The 23328-nt window shown below is 40.7% G+C and overlaps 1 long non-coding RNA gene across 1 annotated transcript; it reads left to right on the top strand.

Moving 5' to 3' along the window:
- Positions 1-1769: 1769 nt before the first annotated feature.
- On the top strand, positions 1770-23030 carry LOC122031108. Its single transcript, XR_006125735.1, has 4 exons — positions 1770-2381; positions 2470-2639; positions 3711-3765; positions 22642-23030. It is a non-coding gene; the product is annotated as an uncharacterized LOC122031108 (long non-coding RNA).
- The last annotated feature ends 298 nt before the right edge of the window (positions 23031-23328 follow it).

Raw genomic sequence — 23328 nt, 5'->3', positions numbered from 1 at the left:
CTCCATGAGGTGGTCGGCCATGACATGAAGGATTAGGAAATTTTGTTTAATTTTTATTAATTAATTCATGTCAAGGAAAGTTAAGAAAATTTTATTGTAATTAAATTTCCTTATTTGCCAAAGTTAAGGATTATAAAAGAGGGGGTTTGGGGAGCCTTCAAGATGAACAACCTCTATTATTTTCTCCCTCTTTTCTTCCTTGGTGTGGCCGGCCTCCTTTCTTTTCTCTTCTCTCCATCTTGTGGCCGAACCTCTCTTCTTCCTTTGAGATCAAGTGGTGGCCGGAGTTTAGCTTGGAGAAGAAGGAGAGAAAGCTTACATCCCTTGGAGCTTGGTTGGTGGAAAAAGATCTTCATCTTTTGGAAGCATAGTGCTTGGCCGAAACTTGAAGAAAGGAGAAGAAGGTGCTTTGGTGGTTTCCCATCTCGGAAGATCGTTGCCCACACAACGTCCGAGGTTAGAAGAGGAATACGGTAGAAGACCTAGAGGTTTTTTCTTGCAAAAGAAAAGGTATACTAGTATTTAATTTCCGCATCATACTAGTTTTATCTTCATGTAAAAATACCAAATACAAGAGGCATTCGATTCTAGTATTTCGAATTTATTTTCGATGTTGTGTTCTTTTGTTTTTCTTTTCCTTGTGATTTGATTGTTGTTTTCGGTTGGCCTAAAGTTATTTAAGGAAATTAAATATTAGCTTTCCTTAAAAGGCTTTGTCTAGGTGATGGTGGTTGTTCCCATATCCAAGAAGGCCATGTACCTCGCCATGCAGTCCTGGAAGCCAATTTTGGAAATTAATATTTAATGGAATTAATAACCTAGGTGATTTGGATCGAATGTATTAAGTTCCGCAGGAGATCCAAGTCTAAATCTAAAAGAACAAGTAAATTAAACTTTGGATCAAACGTGTTAAGTTCCGCAGGCGATCCAAGTTTAATTTAAAAGAACACATGGTAGCTAGGAAAGGTTCAGACCTTTGTACAAAATTTTTGTACAGTGGAACCATTAGGTTTTCCGAGTAGCAACCAACAATGTGGATCAGAGACGGAGACCCCTAGAGTTCTCTACTGGCGACCATGCATTCCTGAGAGTCTCACCCATGAAAGGGGTGAAGAGATTTAGTCTCTGAGGCATTCACAATGTATTCCATGTGTCCATTCTGAAGAGAAATGTACCCGACTCAGCACATGTTCTGTCAGATATGTCAGTTTCCATTCGGCCTGACATTACCTATAAGGAGGTTCTGGTAGGGATTCTGGACCACAGGGAGCCTCAATTGCGGAACAAGACTATCCGGCTGGTTAAAGACGGATGGCAGTATCATTCTGACGAGGAGACTACTTGGGATCTCGAGGATATGATTTGAGCTCGATGCCCACATCTATTTACTTAAGGTATATAGGTTAATTTATGTTCAACATTTATACTATCTATCTATTATTAGTACTTGCTAATGGTAAATAACGAAATTTGGGGACCAATTTTTTATTAGTGGGGGAGAGTGTAAAATATCGTAATAAAATAAAATAATGTGATTTAATGGACGAATAACATTAAGGAAAATTTTAACAATTTCCTAGGATTTCATTGGAGCTCGTATGACGAGTTTAAGGCGATAAATCTGTAGGCTTGGGAAAAGGCTGTTTGGGAATACCCAATTAAGGTAGGAGTCGATTAAGGAAATAACTTAGGTTTTAATGAAATTAAACCTAAGTTTCCTAAACTAATTAATTGATTCCTTTTATAATTTTTTTTTATTTTTCTTTTCTCCTCACTTTTCCTTTACCCGTGCCCTAGCCGATTCCCTCTTCTCTCTCGCTCGACGTTGACCACCTCTTCTTCTTCTTCCCCCTTCGTTGAGTTCGTGCCCCCGTCAACGCACCTCTCCGGAGCTTTCTACTCTCCTTCCCCCGAGCCTCCCTCTCACCTCTGCTCGACCCTTTTCTTCCCCAATGACGATGCCAAGGGAGTTGATTGCTGATGACTAAGCATCCATCCTCTTCTCTATCTCGCCGTCGCAGACTCCTGATCATTACCGCTTGGACATCGTCGATTTCTACGACCATTAGTACCAGACGTGGCCGTGAAGGGGAGGAATCCAGCCCCTCTTCCGATTTGCCATTTGTGCCCTAGATCTGCCTCTCGTCGCTGCACCTCTGCACGAGAGAAAGGTTCCAAGCCCTACATTCGTTTGGTAGACGCTGATGCCATCGAGCCTTAGCCTCGTATTTCTTCCGATCTCGGCTTCTCCTCTCCACTACTGCCAAAATCTAGCCCTGCCGACAGCCAGATCTGTTCAGTGCTACTTCGGCAGTAGTCAACACCAGAGAGGAAGGAGGTCAATAGCTGATTTGGGTTATGATATGGATGCTATCAGATTGGTAGGAATTGGGTTGCATTTCTGTATAGGTTTGTAGAGATTGGGTTTTGATTTTAGTTGTGCTAACTAGGAGTGATTGTTCCTGACAGTAGATTCATAGTAGCTCAGGCCACAGAGCTCCGGCAACAGGCACCTTCAGTTAGCATTTTTTTGGCAGTCATTTTCTAGCTGTGAGTCAGCAGGGAAGTCTCCGACTTGGGACTCTGATTCGAGACAAGCATCTCAACATCAGATTGGTTGATACGATCTTCTTTTTAAGGTGGGTACTTCTAACTTATCTCTTTGATATAATCATTTTAGATATGCATAATAGTATATAGCTAGTAGCAATGATTATGTTTGCATTTGCTTTAGTATGCCACTATTTGGTTCTTGTAGTATGCCTATGTTTGTATCTGTTATACATTCATGCTTATATCATTTTGATTGTTGCCATGTGTACTCTTGTTCTTAGAAATAGTGGCATACATTGACCTACTGTGTAGTAGACTTGTTTATTTATCATATCTGATTTGTGTGCTTAGATTTATGATTCGTAGATCATTGTATGATTTATTTCCTTTTTGGTGCATTTATATGGAGGTGTATACTGTCAGTGTCTACATGCTTAGTGTCATGCACCATCTTGCATGATTTCATGTTGTACGATTGTCGGCTCCATTGTTGTTGAGCACATCGCCAGTTACATGATCTGCACACACAACCACTACTCATGGGTTAGTTCTATATCAGGCAAGGTGTGTGCAGTTTGGTCTGTTAGGCTCCGCTAGTCCGCTCATGGGTAGTGTTGACTGCAGCGTGGTAGCGGGCAGGGGTCCCTCCTCTGGACTGTCTCAGGGAGATGAGAGCATTGGGCTCCCACACTCTGTTTGGGGTAGGAGAATAGGTGTACTCCGATAGCATCCTGTCCACTCGGTCACTCAGGAACAGTGATGACAGAGTGCACAGTTGTCATAGCCCTACCCACTAAGTCTTACCATCACGTGTGAGATGGCTGACTGGCATCAGGGGTGACACATGTCATTTTTGCATCATATGCATAGATTACATTTATTGTTTGCGCTTGCTGCATTACGTATGTTGTATTTTGGTGGTTGCATATGATTGACATGCATGCAGGTGACATTTTGTATCTGATCTGACAACCCTTATTTCTGGATAGGAGGTTCTGGTGAGTACAGTTTCATCATCTCTTTTCCATCTGCATTTCCTACTTTTGTTCAGGAAACTGTACCGCATGATTATTATTGTTAGTTATAACTTATTATGCATGTCTATCCGGTATCCGCTGAGTTGTTGAACTTACACCGTTGGTATATTTTTATTTCAGATATCTAGTAGAGGTATGTGGAGTCGCTTCGAGTATCCTGTCTGCCGGTTCCCAGGTCACATCAGAAGATTGTTACCGTTTTCATTTGTGTTTTATTTGTTTTATGTATTAAGTGTACTTAGCATTGTATATTCTGGGTAGGATCACATGAAGCTCCTAAACTTGGCTGATCACCATCTTGGAGTCAACCATCTTATAGTTTAGGAATCAACCAACAATAAATTTCTTGGCCCCCACATCCTCCATCTTATACTTCCTATCAAATGACTCCCATATCTCCTCGATCTTTCTCTTTGTGTTATACACAGCATATAACGAGTCGATAAGATAGTTAAGGATGTTATTTTGGCATAGGAAATTAGAATGAGTCCATGCCTCCACTATATTGATGGTCTAAACAGCAACATCCTTAGTATGCTTGGGAGGGTTCTCGGTCAAGTACCAAGCCAGAATTATCGTGATCAAGTAGAAGAGTATCTTCTGCTGTCACCTCTTAAAATTTAACCTAGTGAACTTCTCTGGCCTTTCCCTATGATTGATTGGAATATTTTCAATTGAGACAGAGGGAGATTTTATGTGATGAGTCTGTTTAACCTCAACACTTTCTGTAGTCATCTCAATAGAATGAGTATATTTTAAGATTGTTGGACAATCTTACCAGAGATAGAGGGTAAGTTGTCTGAATTGAAATTACAAATCAAATTAGGCTTATCTATTGAGTTGACCTGAACTAATAATCTTAAGTTGCCAAGCAGAGAAGGAATAGTTGAGCTGGCTAGAAAATTAGGTTGCCTTGTATGCCCGAGACCCTCGGCTGTCGAGTCTGAGTGGAGATTCTCGATTCTAGAGTGCAGACTCTTGACTGTCGAGTTTGAATATAGACTCCCAACTCCCGAGTGCCAAGTTTGAGTGTCGTCTCCTGACTCTAAGTGTAGACTCCTAAGTCCAAGTGCAGGAAAGAAGATGTCGAGGTTTGCTTTCAAATAGTTTCCTTAAAACAGACTCATCCTCCTCTAGCTTTGCTTTGTGGCTATGGTGGATGTTCATTTTCTAGGATACAATGGTAGAGCGATGTACACAACCAAGAAATGATTGTTCGTATAAAACTAGGGAAATACCCAATTGCTATTATGGACAAACCATCAAGAGAAAATGCATGGCAGAGAGAAGATTTGGGAGAAAGATGGTGGAGGAAAATCTTTGCTATTAGATCTCTCTTTACTATTGGTCACAACCTCCTTATATATAAGCTTAGACCCTTGCAGTATTCAATGGCTAAATTAAATCCATTTACTATCCATTAACCCGTCTAGCTCAGATGTCTAGAAGTTACAGATTCTTCATTAATCATCGATTAATGGATCTATTATATTCGATCAACAAACAAAAATATTCAGGTGGTAAAACATTTTGCTCCGATCGATCCAGTATTTGATGCTCGTAGCTCATGCTCACACACAAGTCAACTTAGTTCTGTGCAATCCGAGCATTGGATTTACACTCCCCCTACATACTCACACATGAGAGAGAGTCTCTTCTTATTAATTTGTTCACAACTACAATTCTTGTAAAACAATATAAACCAACCAATATGCCTTGAAACTCCCAATGTTTCACTAAAGTTCCATTCACAATGATGCTTCTTTCCTCTTCCATTTTTTCCATTCACATGTATCCAATGTAGGATCGTAGACGTTCTAGAGGAGGGGGGGGAGTGAATAGCATGCGTGGCTTTCACGTTCGTTTCAGAAAACACAGAGTAAGAATGCAGCGGAAAGTAAAGAGACAAAGAGCACAATCGCAAATACCAAGACTTACTTGGTTCGGAGCTTGTGGTGACTCCTACTCCAAGTCCCACACGTAAGAGTGCTTTCGATGAGCAATCACTATAAGCTTGAGAAATCTTTACAAGATCAATTACAATTGTAATATTGAAACTAAGTTACTGACAATACAAAGATGTTGGAAAGGAACATCAATTGTCGGCGTAGCAGTTGAGCATTGTTAAAGTGTTTCGTCACAGCATATAGGAGCGTAAGTAGTCTTATTTTTGGTTTCCTTGAAGTGCTAGCCGAGACCCCTTTTTATAGTCTCCTCAAACTTGATCCAAATCCCTTGATCTCTGGATCAAGTCTTGACTCAACCCGGATCGGTCGACCGATCCCCAGGTTCGGTCGACTGATCCCACCTAAATTGGTCAGCCTTCCAATCTTGGTTCTGCTGCTTGGATAGAGTTTCTTCGTTCAGTCGACCGATCCCTTCGTTCGGTCGACCGATCCCTAGCTCATCTGGTCCGATCAACTCGGCTCGACCACATCACCACTTATCCTCGATTCGGTCAACCAATCCTGAGGTTCGGTCAACCAATCCTGAGGTTCAATCGACCGATCACTGAATCGAACTCAGTCTAATCTCTGAAAATCTGATCCTGCTGTTTGGAGGTTTGGTCGACTGAACTGAACGTTCGGTCGATCGATCCCTGTCGAATCTAACTCTGCACAAAGTGTTAGTCTCTTGCAAAATAAAGTTAGCATATAGCAGATAATAAGTAAATAAATAGCTTTGACAGCTTTCGGACTGTCCAGTTCTGACTTCAGATTTCCTTCGAAAATCCTAGGTCGAACCGACGCCTACTGTTCCCTCAACGGGAAATGTATCCTTACCTACTTCTCTCATGAGAGATTATTTGTTGCCAGACCGGTCCTCCAGACCAACTAAACTTTTCGCCTAGGGTTACCACCCTCTAGGACCTAGGGTTTGTTAGGACCAAAAGTAGCTAGAGGGGGGGGGGGGTGAATAGCTCGTCACGTGCTCGTTGTTCGGCGTTGCTTGTTTCTTCGAAGATGTGCAGCGGAAAATACAGAAACAACTCACACAACGCTAACACGGTTGGTTTACTTGGTATCCACCTCACAAGAGGTGACTAGTCCAAGGATCCACACCACGCACGCACCCTCCACTATGAAAACACTCCTTTTCGGTAACTACCGAGGGCGGAGAAGTCCTACAAGACTCTCAGTACAAGAAGAAAGGAAAGGGAAACAAAATACAAGCGCAAAGCTTACAATGAGTACAGAAAGCCCTAACCCTAGCTTCTCTTCTTGCCTTTGATCGCTTCCAAGATCCTTCAAGAACTGGCGATCTGATCTTTGAGAGCGCTGTGGAGGAGTTGGTGAGAGATCTGGAGTCAATCGGTGAAGGTATATCGAAGGAATCGCACGCCAACAGCTATAAACGACGCCAACGGTCGGATCCCGATCGATTCGAATGTTCCCAATCGATCGGGGAGGCTTTGGATCGATCCACGGATCGATCCGGCGCTTATGCTCTGAAGCGCGCTGGATCGATCCACGGATCGATCCGGCGCTGCTCAGCGGCGGCCGTGTCCCAATCGATCCGCGATCGATTGGGACCTCTGAATCGATCCACGGATCGATCGGAGCTCTGACCATTTGGGGCAGTGCGGATCGATCCGATCGATCCGAGCTGGATCGATCCGATCGATCCGACGCGATTTTGTCCAACAAAGTCGAACCTCCCGAACCAACATCCGGTCAACCTTGACTGTTGGTATGTCATGCCTAGTATCTAGTCACTCCCTTGACTGCTGGGACTCCCTTACCAAGTGTCGGTCATCCCTGACCCACTTGGACTTTTCGACACGGATGTCCGATCGTCCTTGATCCATGGATTTTCCTATGCGGCTTCACTCACTGGGACTTTCACCTAGCTTCACTCACTAGGGTTTTCCATCGCTACCCATCACTAGGACTTCCTTACGCCTTGCTCACGGGACTTCCTGGCTTCACTCACGGGACTTCCTACTGGCTTCCTCACGGGACTTTTCTTACGCTTCACTCACGGGACTTTTCTTACTGGCTTCACTCACGGGACTTTCATTTGCCTAACATCCAGTTAGGACTTTCGATCAAGTATCCGATCGACCTTGACCTTGACTCTTCTTGATCGATATCTTATTATCGAACATCTAAACCGACCAAGACTCGGACTTGGTTGCAGTCGACCTTGACTGAGGGATATGCAACAATCTCCCCTTTTGATGTTTGTGACAATACCCTGATCCCATATGTAAGTTAAATTAATCCATAGCCTCCTTCTCCATGCCACTAGGTAATGAAGCATAAATTAAGCTCTTCATTCTCCCCTAAAGGGCAAACTCCTCTAGGTAATGAAAGTCTAACTTACTCCCTTTCATGAATCCTTTCATTCTCCCCTATGACCTTCCCATAGGTAATGAAGGCCTAAACTTAACCATACATTCTCCCCTATTGGCACACATCAACCCATCGTGACACACATCAACCTATGCTCCAATTCAGGGCACACTTCAACAAATCCATTTGTTGAAGACTCTCCCGAAGAGTTGCTCATCGTTGTTCACAACATCACTCGTTGTGATCAACACGATAATGAAGGTCCCATACCCTTCATTTATCCTTAACTTCTCCTGAATGTAGACAAATACCCAACCTTGAGCATTTTCAACCACTTGAGTTTCCACTTGAAATAATGAGGATATCCACTCCCCATTTCTCCCCATTTCAAGTTTAAATGCTCAACCTTGAGCAAGTTCACAACAGAACCACCTTCCAAGGTTCATAAAAATAATTTTCATGTCTTTAAAGAGTCCCTCCCCCTAAAGACATGGTGGTAACTTCTGTCATTGCACCAACAATGACTTGGAACCCCTAAAACATTAGGAAACCCAAATTTAGAAGTTTTGAGGTTCAAATATTCAAAATTTGAACCAACCTCAACCTAAACTTCTACTTAGTCTTCGTTAACCAATCCATCCTTGTTTTCAACATGAAAACACCCTTTGTATGTGTACAAATGTATTTAAGGGGTTTGGAATGGTTACCTAGACTCAAAGAGGTTCAAAGATGCTGAAATCAAGCCTTCCCAGCCAAAATCAGCAACTTGGATCGATTGGAGTTGGGTTCCAATCGATTGAACCTTTCTGAATCGATCCACTGATCGATTCAGAATCGATCGGTGATCGATCCAGTGAGCTTCTGCTTGCGGGAATTGCCGTTTGAATCGATCCATGGATCGATTCAGGAACTCCAATCGATCCATGGATCGATCAGGAACTCGAATTCATTTCAGTCAACTTCAGAAACCCCTAGAAAATTCTACAAAAATCCAAAAATTATGAAATTTCGTGTAGACATTATTTAGGGCATACTTAATCATGGAAAAATAGCTTTCTATGAAAATACATCATATTTTCAAAGATTGACACAAACTTGAAAACTTGCAAAAACTTTAGTGTTTTTCTTCAAGTTTGTGTCTAACTATTCAATGGTGATTACTATCAAAAGATAGCCTTCACCAAAGTTTTCCAAAAACATTTTAAAAACATTTCCAAAACCAATATCCCATCACATTCCTTGGGCTTAATGCACATGACTTGTACATTAGCTTTCCCAATGATGGAAAAACACATAACTATGTGTTTTGATGAATTTAGAACTCAAAGGAATGCACTAAATCAACATCTTGAGCTTTGTTCATCATCCTAACATCTCACTTGTATATAATATGCAACTTAGAGGTCTTTGTGAGATGTAAAATTTGATTTTGCCCTATTCTAGGGATCATGCATATCTATTTAGGCATTTTAGAGATATTAGACATCCACCCAGGATGTCACTTGTTAATAAGTGTCGTTAAATGCCATTTGTCCTTAATTACAAGGAATTAAACTAAATGCATGATTATGTTATGGCATACATCAACAGAAAATAATTTTCAAAAGAAAATATCCTATTACTACATGATGTATGAATGTCATGACATGGTATTTTTGGATTTTCCATAATAAAACATGAATGCAAAAACTAGACATGATGTCATGACATATGATGGGCAAACAATCATGGCAGGATTTAGCATAAATAAAATATACCTAGATTAACTATCTAAGTATCCTTAAAGTCTTAGCTAAACTTACACCTTAAACCTAGATTGCCCTAAAGTGCTACAAGAGAATGCCAAAACCTAAATTGGCATTTCTAATTTCCTTGATTTAATGTATGCCAATTGAAAATAAACATGTCCTCAAATATTGGCATATTCCATTTTTCCTCAAGAGTAGCACTTTTAAATTTAAGGCCCGGATTGCCTTAAATTGCCTAAGAACATACCAAAATCCCAACTTGATAGTTCTTATGGTTTTCCCAATTTGTGCCATTTTAAGATAGAAACAATTTTTCACCATTTGGCACATTTTACTCTTTCAAGGAGTAATTAATAATTCCATTTCATTTTCAAAGGTTAACAAAAACCTTGAAAATGCTCCTTGAGTGTCAATTTCCTCAAAGTTGGGTTAACTACCCTTCTAATCGGAGTTGACACTCTCTAACCCATCTATGGGGTAGAGAAGATGCTCCTAGGAACCCAACACCTATTGGTGCTCCTTGGATGCTCTAGGTACTCACTAGGGATAACTTCCCTAGATACCTTCCTAGTAACCTTGTTGAGTTTCTTAGAAGCCTTGGTCACATTTTCTAGGTCAACTCTAGGGATAGCCTCTCTTGTGACCTTGTTAGTGACTTTCTTAGACTTCTTAGAAGTTTTAGTCACTTTGGTTGCAAAGATACTTCTAGGGATATCTTCCCTTGTATCTTGGAATTGACCTCTAGACTTAGGGTTTGTTCCATAACTATATGGAACTCTATGGTAAGAGGGCACATCCTTCTTAGCCTTTGGTTTGTATCCCAAACCTCTATGGCCATTGGATGGCTTTTGTACCCCTAAACCTAGGTTATGCTCATTTTGCCCTAATAGGATATTTTCCATCCTTTTTAGGGTCTTTTCCATTTTATCAAGCCTTGATCTCAAGACTTGATTTTCTATCACTAAGTCCTTAGTTTTTGGTTTTTCATTTGATCCATGAGCATTTTTATTCTTGGGCTTGTATCTATTATCCTTAGTGTTCTTGCCCAAATGTCTATCTACCTTCCTAACCTTAGGTTGGGTAGTCTTGGCATGTAGGGCCACATATTTTTCCTTAATGCCCTCATGCTTTCTATTCTTATGGTAAATTGCATTAAAATGATAAAAATTTGATCTATTTTCCTTTTTACCATAACGTAAAGGGGTAGGCTCAATAAATGTTACCTTCTTCTTTACCTTGGAGGCTCCCCCTTGACTAGTGCCTCCTTGAGCCTTGACCATCTTCTTCCCCTTGGGGCATTGACTTCGGTAATGCCCTTTTTGTTGACACAAGAAGCACACAATGTGCTCCTTGCTCTTCTTTGTCCCGGGGGTGGTCTCCTTGGGCTTCTCCTTGCCCTTTTGTGTCACTTGACCCTTTTTCTTGGCCAAATTGGGACACTTGCTCTTGTAGTGCCCACTTTCCCTACACTCAAAACATATTATATGATTTTTATTTTTAATTGAAACATTTATACCTTCTTGTGTAGGGGTGGTGCTTTCTCCTCCATGCGATGTGGATGTAGGGGCTTCCTCTTGATCCGATAGTGATGCTCCTCCATTTGATTTTTCTTGACTTGTGGAGGTGGAAGCTTCTTCATCCTCTTCATCTCTTGACCCGGATGTAGAAGCTTCTCCTTCTTCTTGATCCGGTGTCACCAAGGATTGCTCCCCCTCAATCCTAGAGGTGGAGGCTTCATCATCTTGAACATGAAATAAGGAGTATGCTCCCTCCTTGTTCCCTTCGTTGCATTCCCTTGAGGATGAAGCTTCTTGGATTTCCTCTTCTTCGGAGGTTGAGCATCTCTCAACCTCGAAGTCCTCCTCTTGGTCTTGCTCCAAAGAGTCACCCTCTCTGGATTCTTCATCTTGCATTGAGGGGATCTTCATGAAGCTTACCAATTTGCTCCATAGCTCCTTTGCATCTTGCAACCTCTCTTGCAGAATGGTGCTTGGGAATAAATTGACCAAAGTGGTCACTTTTTCATTTGCCTCGCACCTTTGGACTTGCTCCGGGCTCCATTTGCTTTTCTTTAGAACTTTGTCCTTTGAATTTCTTGGAGCCTTGAAGCCTTCCATTAGAGCAAACCATTGCTCTATCTCCATCATAAGAAAATTTTTGATTCTTGATTTCCAAGAATCGAAACTCGTAGATGTGTATAGTGGAGCCACCCTTGTGTCAAATCCAAGCCCATCTTGGAATTTCATCTTGAAGTTGAGCTTGATAAAGTCTTGAACTTGAAGAATTTGCTCCAACTTCTTCACCCTCTAGCTTTTCTTGATATGCTTGACCCTTCCGGCGATGATTCCGGTGAAGAGCGGCCTTGCTCTTATACCACTTGTTAGGACCAAAAGTAGCTAGAGGGGGGGGGGGGTGAATAGCTCTGATACCACTTGTTAGGACCAAAAGTAGCTAGAGGGGGTGAATAGCTCGTCGCGTGCTCGTTGTTTGGCGTTGCTTGTTTCTTGAAGATGTGCGTGGAAAATCTGAAACAACTCACCTGCGCTAACACGATTGGTTTACTTGGTATCCACCTCACGAGGGTGACTAGTCGAGGATCCACACCGTGCGCACCCTCACTGTAAAACACTCCTTTTCGGTAACTCAGGGCGGAGAAGCCCTCTGAGACTCTCGGTGACAAGAAAGGAAGGAAACAAAATCTGGCTAAGCTTCTGATGAGTCTGAGCCTAACCTAGCTTCTCTTCTTGCCTTTGATCCGCCTCTTGACTTGAAAAGCTTCCAAGATCCTTCAAGAGCGATCCGATCTTTGGAGGGCTGTGGAGGAGTTGGCGAGAGATCCGAGTCGAATCGGTGAAGGTATATCGAAGGAATCGCACGCCAACAGCTAACGGTCGGATCCGATCGATTCGAATGTTCCCGATCGATCGGGAGGCTTTGGATCGATCGCGGATCGATCCGGCGCTCATGCTCGGAAATGCGCTGGATCGATCCACGGATCGATCCAGAGCGCTTCTGGCTCTGACGTCCCAATCGATCCGGCGATCGATTGGGACCTCTGATCGATCACGGATCGATCCGAGCTCTGATTTGGGGCAGTGCGGATCGATCCGCGTCGATCCGAAGCTGAATCGATCCATAATCAATCGACGCGATTTTTGTCCAAACCAAGTCCCAAACCTCCCAAACCAACATCCGGTCAACCTTGACTGTTGGTATATCATGCCTAGTATCTAGTCACCCTCGACTGCTAGGACTCCCTTACCAAGTGTCTGGTCAATCCCTTTGACCCACTTGGACTTTTCGACACCGGATGTCGATCGTCCTTGATCCATGGATTTTCCTGCACGGCTTCACTCACGGGACTTTCACCTAGCTTCACTCACTAGGGTTTCCATCGCCTAGCTTCACTCACTAGGACTTCCTTCTGCAGCTTCCTCACGGGACTTTCTTACTGGCTTCCTCACGGGACTTTTCTTGGCTTCACTCACGGGACTTTTCTCCCTGGCTTCACTCACCAGGACTTTCATTTTGCCTAACATCCCAGTTAGGACTTTCCAGTCAAGTATCCAGTCAACCTTGACCTACTTGACTCTTCTTCAATCAATATCTTATTGTCAAACATCTAAACCCAAACCAAGACTCAGCTTGGTTACCCAGGTCAACCTTGACCTGAGGGATATTGCACCAACAGGGTTACCTCTCCCTAGGGTTTTCCATAAACTAGGGTTACCACACCCTAGGATCTAGGGTTACCTCCCCCTAAGATTTTCCACCTGCCTAACCGCAGCTAGGACTTTCCATCACCTGGGTTACCGCCCCCTAGGACCTAGGGTTACCACCCCCTTGGATTTTTCACATTCCTAACCGTAGCTAGGACTTTCCATCACCTAGGGTTACTGCCCCTAGGACTTAGGGTTACCACCCCTTAGGGGGTTCTACCAGCCTACAATCCATTAGGACTTTTGTTTAAGACAACTTACGACTTTCCTGCAAGTTCAATCAATCTTGTTAGATCACAAGACAACTTAACTTTGGACCTTTTGACATAATCAAAATCCAGGTTCAATCGTCTGATACTTCCTGCACCAACATCCAATAGAAAGTAATTTTGTTCACCATTCTACTATCAATGCACAGGTGCCACACACCATTTTTCTTCAGCGCCACATCTCAAAATTCTTAAAGAAGAGTTTGCACTTGGCAATGGATAGCATGACATTCTTCAACATAAGTAACATTGAGACTACATCGTACCACCAAAGATTCTTCATGATCATCATAAATAATCTTTCATTCTCCATCGTATTCATCATAGATAGGTGTTGCCTCATAAGGTTCCTCATCATTTTCTTCCTCAACAAGAATAATAATCTTTTGATTTGGACAATCTATAGCAAAGTATCCATTATCACCGGAATCATCATTTCTATTTCCATGAAATGGATTAAAAGTCATTTCTTGATTTTTATAACTAGCCTCTGAACGATGACCCTCAACATTATGTTCCAAAGGTTCACCACGTGCGAGATGTTGCTCAAGTTGTTGCACTTGTCTCCTTAAGTCATCCAACTCAACATCATGAAGGTCTCTTTGACGAGCTACAGGATCATCACCATTTTACCTTTGTCTTCTACAATCATCCATTGTGAACTAAAGTTTTGACACTAACTTGATACCGAAAAGTGTAGGAGAAATAGAAAGTTGTAAGATATTTGAAAAAAAAATATATCTAGAATAATGACTTAAAATGATAAAAATTGGAACTATATGAATTTATTTAGGAAAATAAATAAACAATAATTGATAATTAATAAGGAAATAAATTTATAGAATTTTTTAAAATTTTATAGGAGTTTTTTTATATTTTGTGGGGATAAATGGAAAAAAGGAACCCTATTTAACTATTCTATTTAAAGGAGGAAATGTTGATTTTCCTTAAATTATTTTATTTCCCTAAACCTAATTTCACGATGCCCTGTTCCTCTCGTCTCCCTCGCCGCATCACCTTCCCATGAGCCATCGCCCTCTCATCCTCGCAACATGCTGCTGGTGTCGTGTTCCGACCACCACTATCCCATCAGTTCCTTTGCCGAGAAGCCACTACCTATCCCATGACTTTTGGTGTTGTCACTGCCCATCCGAACTGGCAACGCCTGCTGCTCGTGGGTTGTCGATGCCGGCGTTGTTCACCTCTCCTTCTCTTTGCCTTGCGATGAGAGCCCTGAACACCGGTAGGTGGCCTTCCTTTTTGAGTCATCTTCCCCGGCGCAATAGTCTTTGGCAGCTCGGGGCAACACCTACGAGATGCATGTCTTCTCTTGTGCGTGTTGCCATCCCTCCCCTTTCCTCAACTCCTCCGATAGTTGTCGCTAGTCATCGTTCTGTCTAAGCAGACACACACTATTGTAAGTAACCAAGATAAGTTTTGATATGATCAACAGAGTTAAGTTAGGTCCTGTGGTGTTTTGATCCTTGTGTCTAAGTGTGCAGGAACTTAGGAACACAAGAAGTCGAGTGGAAGACACAGTGGATGAGAAGGATGACATGAGAATCGAGTCGACGGGCTTGGTGCATCCAAGGGATCATAAGCTAGAGAGGAAGACTACTCAAGGAGAAGGCCAGAATTAGTTTGGGTGAGCTCAACTCTTAAAGGTCGGAGGATCATCCAAGTGACCAGAGAAGAAGTTAGCGATTGGAGAAGGCACCAGACGGTCAGCATATAACTGACTGATCCATGTGCCCGGACCAACTAGTCATGGGTGCCACGACAAGATGGTCCGGGCGTTGGGACCACTTGGTGCTGAAAGGGTGCTTCATCATAGTGGATCAACTTTGGGTCCACATCAATAGAGGTTCGAGCATCGGAGCAGGTCCGGGAGCCAAGGAGTGGATAAATACTTATCCCTTTATCGTTGCAAAGTGGATTGAGATAACCAGCTAGGGGACCAACTAGGGCGCCTGGATCAAGTCTGAGCACCCGGATCGTGTCACGTTATCAAATGGTAAAGCTTATAAAAGGAGCCCTGATGCTTGAGATTTAAAACAACACTTTTTGTATTCTAATTTTCCATTCCATTCTTCAAAGTTCTATGTGTTCAGTATTCTGTACAAGGTTTCTTTGCCTCTGACTTGTGTCGAAAAGGAGTCGACTAGTTGACCTTCATTTGCCTTGGATTAGCAACCTCCCCGATTACAAACCAAGTAAATCCTTTTTGCCTCGTACTTATTTTATATAATTTAGTTTCGTTTATTAAAGTGCTTATCTTAATCAAAGTTGAAAGTTTTGGAAAGGGTATTTTTGCCATTTCAAGCAGTTTACCCATCTTGTCAGCCGCACCGGGACCAACAATTATAGCCTTTCACCATGCTTCCATGTATCCTTGTTGCTCGCCGCTGCATCGTTGCTTGCGACCTCTAGCACCATCACCATAGTTGATACCCTCCCTCCTGTGCGCATAACTAATTTCTCCTCCGGTAGAGACGAACAATTAGAATAATGGTAATTATTTAATTCATTATTTGATTAACGGGTTAATTGTTAGGTCTATTATAGCTTAGTTATGTGATTAACTAATTAGTTAAGTTGTTAGAGCAATCAATTAATCAATTTAACTTGAAAATGTCTTAATGTTTGCATTCTTGTTGAGTTCTATTAAGGTGATGATTTAGTTCATATTAATAGCAAGGTTAATTATGTGAGATGTAATTAGTTAATATCTTGGTTGATTGAATATTTAACTAATGTCATTTGATTAAATAGTAATTAAAATTTTTAGGCTAATTAAGGAGGTATGAATGATGGGTGATTAAGATTATTAATCGGGATGACTAAATGATTTTGTTGGTCCCTTTGGAGGATGGCAAGAGGGGAGGGGTGAATTGCCCTACAAAATAAAACAAAAAATCTTTCTCGGATATTCAACTAACTTAAAAGAACTTGTAATTAAAACGGTAGAGACTAATTAAGACAGAAAGTAGACACAGAGGAATTACTTGGTTTTCAATAAGATTCACTAAGAAAAATCGATTCTTCTGCAGGCGGAGTAGCCTCTTACGTTGAAAGCACAGAAAGAAATAACAAATGAAATCACCGGATTACAAGTAGTTGTCTTGAAGCTTCCGGACCGAGGCTATATTTATAGTCTTGGTCCGGGCTGAAGGGTTCAAGGCATACAGGGATAAATTTTATCCCCACGGTCGGATCAGTCAACTTCGATCCTGTTGAAATCGATTAAGGCGGAAGGTTCCAAGGCTCCCGGTCGATTCGGGCGCCGGAAGGATTCAGGTTCAGCGCCGGTCGGTTCGGCGCCGGAAGGGTTCAGCGCCCGGTCGGTTCGGCGCCGGAATGGTTCGGCTCGGAGCCTAAGGTCAACATAAGTTGACTTTTCGACTCGGTTCGGCTCATCTCGGTCCAGGTCTTTCGCTCCGGCTCCGTTTGCTTGGGTGATCTCGGCCTTAGGAATAGGGCTCACCGAACCCATATTCGGCCTTCTCCTCGGCGAGACCTTCCTTCGGTTTCTCATCCCTCGAGCCGCAGCGTTCTTCTCGTCCACGTGTACTCTTCGCGGTCACCTCGTCCTTGGACGCCAGAGCCGTCGGCTCTCTCCGTCTTGAGTCCTTCTCGCTAGCGTCTTCGCTCGACTTCTGTGTTCCTAGCTCCTGCACTTAGACACAAGGGTTAAACAAACGCAGGACCTAACTTAGCTTGTTTGATCACATCAAAACACCTTGGGGTTCCAACAATCTCCCCCTTTTTGATGTGAGCAACCCAAGTTAAGTTAGGGTAACCATATGCAATAAAAACGATTTATATTTCAATAAGTCCAAATAATTTTCAATTGACAAATTATAGTACCTCCCCCTAGACTTAACATACTTCTCCCCCTTTGATCACATAAAAATTGGGGTTATAAATAAGTCTAAGTAAAATTTACGAATGTCTAAGTAAAATTCTTCAGAATTTTTCTTTTGAAAAAAAAACATTTAAGTAAAACATTTTTCAGATAAAACAGTCATAAGTGTTAAAAAAATTTTAAGTTTGAAACTTATCTCAGCATCCCCAAAAAAAATTTCTAATTAATTGAAAAAAAATCTAAGTCAATTTTTTTAAAAAAATTATAAGGCAATATTATCATAAAAAATTCTAAGATAACTTAAAAAAAAATTCTAAGTCAATTTTCATAAAAATTTCTAAGATAATAAAAATTTAAGAAAATAAAATATTTTCTAACACAAATTGAATAACTCTTTTAAAGCATCAAATAATTTAAATTAATACGTTTTCAGTTAGTCAATTAAACTTTTCATTTCGATACTGGGCTTCCAGGTCGTGGCGAGGCACTAGGCCTTCTTGGTTATTAGACAAAGCCTCATAAAGAAATTAGTTGTTTAATTTCCTTACTGAAAATGCTAAGTCTAATTTTTAATTTTAAATTAAATAGGTTTTTGGAACCCAATAGAGGTTCCTACCTACAGGATTAACCAAGTATTTCCTAGGTATATAGATTTTTGATATATTTCTAATTTGATTTTGATGAAATCTATAATACCAATTTAAACCTCCATAATTTCTAAAAGTAGAAATATTTGAACCATTAGATTTTTTCAATCTTTCTATTTCTTCTTTTAGTTTTTCATTTTCAATTTTTTAAAATCCTCTATAAGACATGATTTTGCCAAAATTCTCTTTGTTTCTAAAATTTCATTTTCTAATTTGGCATTTTTATTTTCTAATTTATACATGGATTTAGTCATAGCTTTGATACCAAAATAAAGTTCATCAGGGGGTAAGAGGCATACCTCACTTACCATATCAGACTTGAAGCCTGAATCTCCCCCTGCTTTGCTACTTCCATCTGAGGTCGCTCCCCCTTCATCGATGTTGGGTTCCGATGTACTTTGTCCTTCGTGGCTTGCCATCAATGCAAATCCTGCATATTCTTGAGCTTCGATTCGGATGAAGTGTCATCCCAAGTTGCTTTTAGGTTGTGTTTCTTGGGTGTCTTCATTTTAACCTTCTTGAGTTCCGGGCAATCTTCCCTTAGGTGTCCCTCCTTACGAACTTTGGTAGCACCGTACCTTTCTTCTACCTTTTGATTCTTTTTATTATGCATTTTAAATTTATTAGATCTAAAAACTTTTTAAAGTTTCTTACCATGTCACGTCTTGATCGTTCTGAGTCTAACTCGGGTTCATCCTTGTTGGTTGCGTTCAGCGCCATAGTCTGGGTTGTGTCCTTTGATATCTCTGCATATCTAGTTTCGTGTAATTCAAGGGTAGAAAACAACTCTTCTAAAGTACTTACCTCCAGGTCTTTTGAAATGTAGTAAGCATCGACGATTGATGTCCATTCCGGAGTTCTTGGAAACGCATTGGTGCGTAGCGAATAGTATCCCGGTTTGTTACCGTTTCACCAAGATTTTCGAGACCAATAACTAGTTCTTTTACCTTTGCATGTAAACCGGCTACTTTCTCACCTTTCTCCAGACGGATGTTCATCAGTTTGTTGCGGAGGATGTCCCTTCTAGCGAGCTTTGCTTCGGACGTGCCTTCGTGGAGTTCCAAGAACTTCTCCCAAAGTTATTTAGCATATAAATAATTTCCGATGCGGTTGACCTCTTGAGGTTCCGCACGGCTGTTTGCTATCGACTCATTCTGCTCCTTCTTTGTCCATTGCTCGCTTCTTTTATTTTCCATCTTTATCTATTGAAGCTACAAAACCATATTTCATAATAAACCGAATTTCAAATCTATTTTAGGAATACCTCCATCTGGCCTTCGATCTGCGAAGTTCCTCGAATTTTGGTGGAACAATGCTTGGTCCGGCCATTTGTTGCTTGATCGCCGGTTAGTCCTCCTGAAGCCTTTGCTCCGATACCACTTGTTGGTCCCTTTGGAGGTGGGCAAGAGGGGGGGTGTTGACAAAATAAAACAAAAAACCTTTCTCGTATATTCAACTAACTTAAAAGAACTTGTAATTAAAACGGCAGAGACTAATTAAGACAGAAAGTAGACACAGAGGAATTACTTGGTTTGCAATCAGAGGATTGCTAATCCAAGGCAAAGAAGGTGCACTAATTGATTCTCCTCTGCGCGGAGTAGCCTCTTACAGCGTTGAAAGTACATAAAGAAATAACACAAATGAAAGCACTGGATTACAAGTAGTTGTCTTGAAGCTTCTGGACCAAGGCTATATTTATAGTCTTGGTCCGGGCGCCTGGAAGGGTTCCGGGCGCCCGGGGGGGATAAATTTTATCCCCCAACGGTCGGATCGAGTCAGCTCGATCCTGATAAGTTTGAGGTTCCGAGCGCCCGGAATGGTTCTGGGCGCCCAGACCCTAAAGTCGACATAAGTTGACTTTTTCGATCCCTCTGCTCCAGTTCTACTCGTCTCGGTTCAGATTCACTCCGGTTCCGCTCACTTGGGTGATCTCGGCCTTCCGGAATAGGGCTCACCCGAACCCATGTTCCGGCCTTCTCCTCGAGTAGCCTTCCTTCCCGGTTTCTCGTCCCTCGAACGCCGCGCACGTTCTTCTCATCCACCGGTGTACTCTTCCGCGGTCACCTCGTCCCTCGGACGCACCGAGCCCGTCGGCTCTCTCCCGTGTCGTCCTTCTCGCTAGTCGCGTCTTCCGCTCGACTTCCTGTGTTCCTAAGCTCCTGCACACTTAGACACAAGGGTTAAACAAACGCAGGACCTAACTTAGCTTGTTTGATCACATCAAAACACCTTGGGGTTCCAACAGATTTACCTAGGTATACTATCCATGGCTACTAGGATGATTTTAATACTTAGTTTTGCTTCATATTTTGTACTTGTAGGATTCAAGATCGAAGCAAACTCCTCTGACTTAGAGATAGTTAGGATGATCTCTATTTGAGGTGGGTAGTTCCTACTTGCCTTCTTTAGATTGTTGACCTTAGTGCATGATTCTATTATTTGCACTGCTTGTGTAGACCTTGATATCTACTCTATGCTACCTTCTGAGTTTGATCTTTTATTGTTTGATCTTGTATATTGATCTATTTTGATATCTATACAGTCCAAATTGTTATTCCTACTTGGGTTGGTTATACATATAGGATATTATCAGACCATAGTGTAGTTGTGGACATATGTTCATGCATTTATATCATACAATATGGTTATATACTTAGACTCGTGTCTATACGTGTTAGATATTATACTGTAGTAAGTGGTAGAGTATTTTACTAGAGTATCTAGTTTTGACTACCATCTGGGACTATTTGATTATGACCTTGTTGTTTTAGTGTGTTTATGATGATACCATGGAGTTAGTTGAGATGTTACGACTAGATGACTAGTATTCTCTTGATGAGATTGATTGACTATTTTGCTTGCAGTTGTTATATTTGTTATATATTAGTGAGACCATACCATAAGGTAGCTAGCAGAGTTCACTCTTGAATGTGATTGTTATTAATTACTTATCATTTTTGGTTATACACTTATATATACCCTTTCTACCCATGGGACTATTCATGGTAGAGTTTTCTCCTGTAGATAGTGACTTTTTATATATCCTGTCTGTCCATGGGACTATCCATGGTAGAGCATTCTGACAGTGACTGTTTAAATATCCTGATTGTCCACGGGATTATTCGTGGTAGAGCATTCTTTTGCAGTCAGTAGCTGAGAAGCTAGATAGCTACCTCATCCTGTCCATCCACGAGACCATCCGTGGTAGAGAGTTCTCCTGCGGACAGTGATTATTGATATACCTTGACCGCCTACAAGACCCATTCATGATCGCATATTGTTGTGCTAGTCAGGGCTGGTTATACACTTGGTATATGGCAGTTATGTATTTGTTTGTACAAGTTTGGATGTATTGTATATACTCTCGGTCTATTGGTTATACCTGGTTGAGCAGGTATTAGTAGAGTATTTTATTGTTGGTTATGCTTTTAGTTAGCAGACAACTACATTGGCATTCTTACTTTTATAGTAAGTATTTTATCTAAGACTGCATCCTTTGATATCCTTATATTTAGTATCATGCACTATCTTCTTGTACCTACTAAGTTATTGTACTCACTACCCTTGCTTTTCCTTTGTCTTTCAAGTTAGTAGATAGAGGATGTGTTGTGTCGCTCAGAAGTCCTAGTTACTAGTCCCACATCACACTCAAGATCATGTTTTTCCACGTTTTGTTTTGCTACTTTGGGTTTGCACTTAATTTTATTTGTGGATTTTAGTCTTGTAGTGTACTTTTATTCGGTTGTAATATTTGTTGTGTTAAGCCATGCCAACACGTAGTCATTTACATTTTCTATATTATGTGGAGATTGTGTAAATCTCTCTATATTGTTGTCACTATATTTTATTTTCTACTGTGTATTTATGTCCGTGTTGTGGACTCATACCATATAGTATCATACATTGTCACTAGAGGGTACTATCCGTTCCATTGGACAAGTATACCTCTGGGACATGACAGAAATAATACAAGACACTCGATTCTCACCACCGTAGAAAATCCACCAAGAGCTTAGTGAAATAACAAGAAGATAAATCTTCTAACCAGCTTAAAAGCTCACAATATAATTTAATCTCTAAACTATTTTTTGCAACAATACAAATGATGATTCGAAAATGAAAGGTGTGTTTAATAATGAAACAAAACATTCAAAGACATTAAAGACTTATTATCTTGTAAGTATCAAGAAAATCTTCAAGAATACCAAAAACTAGTTGATCATTTTCAATTCTTGAGTAGCATGTTAATATTTGAAATTTCGAGTAGATTTCTAGCTTTCCTGAGCATATTGCCAACTTTTCTTGAGCAGATTTATAGCCTAACAAACTTAGTTAAAAATGATCATAACTTCCTGTAGCAATATTATTTTTTAGCACTATTTTTTTATTGGAAACTAGATATCCATGGATTTCCAATAATATATAGCTTGCCCTGTAATTTGTTCCCAATAAATACAAATTAATATTGAAGTTGATACAAAATCTGATGGCTTCTTGAACTTTTCTAGGTCATGAAGGTTATAGTTCAGTTTGAGTTCGAGTTCAGCATTCATATAAAAGCAAAAAAAGAAGCAATTTGAAGGTAGAGCTCCCATCTCAAGCTAAAGTTTTCATGCTACATGTTAAGAAGTTCTTGAGCTCGACCTTCATCCTTGGTTCAAGCATTTGAAAAAGAAGTTAAATACCTCAAGAAAATCACTAACTTCTTCTTGCTTCAATTTTCTCTGTGTTGTAATATTATTGTAGAAGGTTTCTCTACTTTAAGATTTGGTCAGAGAAGCAAGAAATCTATAGAGGTGGTAAAATACTAGATTAGCCTTGGATGTAGTCATCTCGGGGAGGCGATGAATTAAGTAAAACAAATTTTTTAGTGATTGTCTGTCTTGTTTTGTTGTTAGTTCCAGGTTTTCGTTGTATTCTTAATAATGAAGCGATTAAAGTTATTCATCCTCTAGCTCGTAAGAGCCTAACATGATGTAGGCTAGGAAATAAATAATACATAAAGAAAATAATTTTAAAAAATAAATTCAAGATAAATTCAGGATTAGTTCACCAATAACAAAAGAAAAAAAACGGAAAGATATTAAAATTAAACAAAAAAAACATTCAAGATTTGTGCCTAAATTAGAAAATATTCAAGATTAATACATGATTTAATTTTTATCATGTGATAATTAATATTTTGTATATTTTAG

This window comes from Zingiber officinale, chromosome 11A (assembly GCF_018446385.1).
Source record: "Zingiber officinale cultivar Zhangliang chromosome 11A, Zo_v1.1, whole genome shotgun sequence".
Taxonomy (NCBI): domain Eukaryota; kingdom Viridiplantae; phylum Streptophyta; class Magnoliopsida; order Zingiberales; family Zingiberaceae; genus Zingiber; species Zingiber officinale.
The sequence above is the reverse complement of the archived record's forward strand: the minus strand, read 5'-3'. Positions and strand labels throughout refer to the sequence as shown.